The sequence below is a fragment of the Leguminivora glycinivorella genome, chromosome 10 (genome assembly GCF_023078275.1).
Source record: "Leguminivora glycinivorella isolate SPB_JAAS2020 chromosome 10, LegGlyc_1.1, whole genome shotgun sequence".
Lineage (NCBI taxonomy): Eukaryota > Metazoa > Arthropoda > Insecta > Lepidoptera > Tortricidae > Leguminivora > Leguminivora glycinivorella.
This window is the reverse complement of record NC_062980.1, coordinates 9,554,734-9,559,582: the sequence shown is the minus strand read 5'-3', so window position 1 is coordinate 9,559,582 and position 4,849 is coordinate 9,554,734.

Genomic DNA, 4,849 nt, shown 5'->3' with positions numbered 1-4,849 from the left:
CTGCGCCAAAATATCGGGAGACAAAAATCAAACAGGTAATCACGGTCTATATCCCGGTCAATATTGAGACTCTACTTTGTTTGTATCAGTTTTTTTTTAAGACGATATAGGAGGGGTCAATTATCCATACAAATGCTCTCGACTATTTCCTCCCTGATTTTTGAAGATAGAGCACTGAGTTTTTCAACACAGATTATTATTATTTTTATCTAGCCAAGTAGAGCCCATCAAAAATTTCCAAAAACGGCCTTATTCATTATGGCGCAAAAAAAGGTGTGGTATTCAAAATTGGTAGCAATTAGCCAAAAAAACTAAACGGTCCGAAATAGATAATTTCATTGTTATTCAGGTTCTCAAATTTTGTTACGATTGATTAAGTTTTGAAGGAGTTTGGGGTTGTTCTGAATGGACAATTTTTTTTTCGATAAATCTAGTTAATAACACTAGTACCTATATTTAACTAAAATTTCCAAATTGAAAGGCCTTTCCATTTTAGCATTTTCGCTCCTGTAGCGTCTTAACGGCTTCGCGCTCCTGGCGCATTCAGCCAGCCGTTTGTATCAGTTATTAACAGTGATATTTTAAGTAAGTTTGCCATGTGACATGACAACTAACTTGCATCCGTATATTCATTAGTGAATTGCAGCGAGCGCAGAGCGCAGGTGTTGCATTATCTTTCATTACCGTTAACAAGGCGGGCTCAATGCGACTACATACAATATGTGTGAGTCACGTCACAGGCGACAATCAGCGATCTGAGTAAAAAATATAAAATTACTAGCTTTTACCCGCGGCTTCGCTCGCATTAAATTCGAAAATTGCGCAATGCTCAATACAAACTTCCACCCCCCGTTTTAGGGAAGTGGGGGGTTAGGAGATGAAAAGTAGCCTATGTCACTCTCCAGCCCTTCATCTATCTCCACTTAAAAAATCATGTCAATATGTCGCTCCGTTTTGCCGTGAAAGACGGACAAACAAACAGACAGACACGCTTTCCCATTTATAATATTAGTAAATTAGTAAAAAGTTAAATTATTCATTCTTAATATAAAAGACTTTTTTTTTTAAGAAGATGGATGGTGTGAAAGATGATATGAAAGGAAAGAAAGTGGACGATGGGATGGCGGGTGATAGAGAGGTATGGAAGAGAAGGAGAGGCTGCGCCGATCCCAAATAAATGGGATAAGGGCAAGCGAATAATGATGATGATAATCTAACCACAAAATTACAAATTTGAAAAACCCCCGACATAGTGGACCGATTTCCATGAAACATTTTTCTTTCAAATAAAAAAACTAAATCTAAATCGGTTCATCCGTTCGGAAGCTACGATGCCACAGACAGACACACACACAGACAGACAGACAGACAAATGGACAGACAGACAGACACGTCAAACTTATAACACCCCGTCGTTTTTGCGTCGGAGGTTAAAAACCTACCGCAGTGCAAGTACAGGGCTAACCTCGCCTGGCGGGTAATTTCAACTAAGGTACAGCGGCACAAATCTCGACTGGGGGGCAAATGTAACTGGTCCATTTTTCCATGTTTTACAATGTTTGCATTATTAAATAGTGTCCACCGTCCATATACGTACAGAATAGGCGTGTTCAGTGTATACATGTCGAAGTTCGAAGACAACATCATAGTGTAATAATGGAAAAAATGGATTAGTTACAATTACCTTAAACAAAATATTTTCTATTGCTCCCCTGTACCTATTTAAAACTGAAATAGCCTTATGTGTAAGGCCATTTCAGTTTTAAATTGAGTCATATATTTGAATCACGAGATAAGTTTGACTTAAAGTTGTTAATTTAATAATGCACTTTGGTTCGGTTTGGGTTATTCATAGTGCGTTGCGCTAATAACTTTCAGAGTTCGGTGTTTGGGAGCTTCGGAACAAACTGGTGAATATTTCTACTGAAAATATAATAAATGGGTGATCAACTACTATTTAATTGCGTACTTATTCTTTATAAATTGGTGGGTATAGTAATGTTGCATTAGTGATGTTTTGTGTCTTAGGATTTGTCCTTAGATATACTTAATTTAAATGTCATTGTAAGTACATACGCCGCGGGCTGCAGAATGTCGTTTAAATGTTAATTCATTAATTGCAACTCATTTTCATTGGAGTCTGAAATAAATAGGTGGACGAATATTTACCGACTTTAATTATTGAATATTTACAATCGACTTTTCACGATAATTAAATTACTTTATTGCGGTATTTTGAAACAAATTACATGATTGATGATGACTTTCGTTCGTTTTCAGTTAAATTAGTGAGTCATATGTAATATGCTTTTTATATGCGTGTGTGTGGTTTGAACTTGATATTTTAAGCAGAATTAAATAAACCAGGGGCAAACAAGTTCAATGGTTTGTTAATCAAAGTATCAAAAAGCGTTATTTATACCTACATTACGTTTAATTGGCTTTATAGTGAATCCGCCACACAATTGCCACAGCCTTACTCAGACTTACAGACGAATCCAAGTTTTGTTTGTAAGTTTTGCTGCGCACCTGACAAGGCTACGTGACTAGATTGATGCAGCCGGCTTTACGTGTCGGGCCGTCAACAAGGATTTGCAATACTTCAAGTGAAAAACAGAAGGAGGAAGAAGAAATGCTAAGAACGCTGTAATATAATATTTGAATAGTTCGAGAAATTGTATTGTGTTTACCTAGCCGCTGTCTAACTATAGGTTACACACCTATTTATTTCAGACTGGGTACTTACGTAAATACGCATTAAAGAATAATACCTAACGCAATGAATTTTGGTTAAATAAATAAATGATGAATAGATAGGAAGTACATGTTTTATGCCTAAAACATGCTTGTTTAGTCATTATTAACAATTCAAAAAAAGGAATCATTGGGTGATAGTCCAAGCTGCTTTGATTTATACCCTGAAGCGAACGAAACGCTAATGTCTCTTTTGCACTGATATGAAAAAGTAAAAGAGAGACTACAGTACCCATATAACCATAATCGGTCGCCGTTCCTACGCAAATCGTCCTATTTTGTGTACACACAGGTCTTCGGGTCTCAATGCTTAGTCGCAGTGCGGTCGACATTTAGTCGAGGCGACCCAAATGGGGACGATTGGTAACAGGCACAAATGGTCACAGAAGTGACAGAAGTGTGCACTACGCGTGCACACATTGTTACCGTTTGGCGACTACTTTCCCAAAATCATTCGTTCATTTCATTCTTTTCAAATGGCGACTGTCAGAGACGTCAAAGTAAAAAAGAAATAAAATCATTTGACATTAAAATGTAATGGCGTAAGAATTTGTTAAAGATAAATATTGTTTGCATTTGTAATATAATGTGGGCTAATTACCATGGCCAATTAAATTGCTCGAGTGATTTCATAAAATAAGTCTAAATTTATCAACGCGCCATCAATTTACCTCAGTTTAACCAGTAATAATATTATTGACTACTCGGTGTTTGCGTAGTTTGGTGAAGTTTTAGTGCTCCGGTGCATATACTATACTGAAATAATAAAAATAATGCCTAGAAAACCAATAAAGTTGTTAAAATATGGATTAAGACTGGGTAATATTCCATGTAAAAAACAGTCGCCAAACGGTCACCAAACGGTCAACAAACGGTCGCAAAATGGTCGCAGCGTACACGCGTGACCGAAAGCAGTGAATATTTATTAGATTTACAAAATGGCTTCTTGTATTCATTTTTTTCAGGTATCCTCAAACTTTATAAACAATTAAATATGCCGTCGTACTCAGTTATCCTCTGCACTAAAGAAGATTAAAAAAAAATTGTAACGTGCGTACCGAGCTGCTGGGTTGTAAAGGATCGGGGATCATATTATTATGGTCGTCTATAGAGCAACTAGTATTTTGCGGCATTTCACAATTGACACTTGTTGAAGTAGTCGTCATTAATATTACATCAACATTAATTTCAGCGATCTGTACTTCTTTTGTCAAGATTTTTGTAGAGATAAGTGTCCACAAATTTGTAATGTTAAAGTGACATAAATAAAACGTAGTAGAGTAAATAGTGTGTTTTTTTTTGTAACCCAAACAAAATACTTGTAGATACGAGTGCGGAAAAGAGGAAAATCGATACAAGTAGCGATAAATTAATACGCGGACGAAGGGAGTGTTTTAAATCGACACGAGTTGTGAATGTCCTTTTCGCACGAGTATCGTACGACGATTTTCAGTACCTAAATCTAAGCTAAGAGTTTCGACCAGACAAGAAATGAATCATTGCTTGATTTGCTCGCACTACTGCGTTAAAAAAAAGCAGCATCTGTACTGAAAAAAACTATCATTGCGCAACAGAAATTCTATTAATATCACAGTAAATACTCTATTTCATTTGATACCTACTTTTATTGTGTAAAGCAACACTACACATCATTTTCATCAGTAAGAATTAAAATTTTTATATTTAATACATTAAGTAACTATAAAGTGCTTATCTATTTGTATAATCATTCTGCACTTTTCTTAACTTTCCCACATTTCTATAAAATGTCGAAGAGTGCTTAAATGGTCGTCGTTGTTTATTATTATTTAATTCGCTCATATTTAAATGATTCAAAGCAACCAGTCCACAACTTCACAAGACAGTTTGAGAAACCTTCGTATTTCAGATTGTCATTTGCGGTTACAGTGGTTTAGGAGCAGTTCGGTAATCAGACCTACACATGTGTGTACAAATTCTGTCAATGTCACTGTCAGAAACCGTTCTGACAGTGACAATGACAGCTACAAATTCGTCCACTTGTTGTTACCGTTATGTGTGCATACGTCGACTAATAAAGTGTCGTTAAAATCGTTCTGACAGTGACATTGACAGC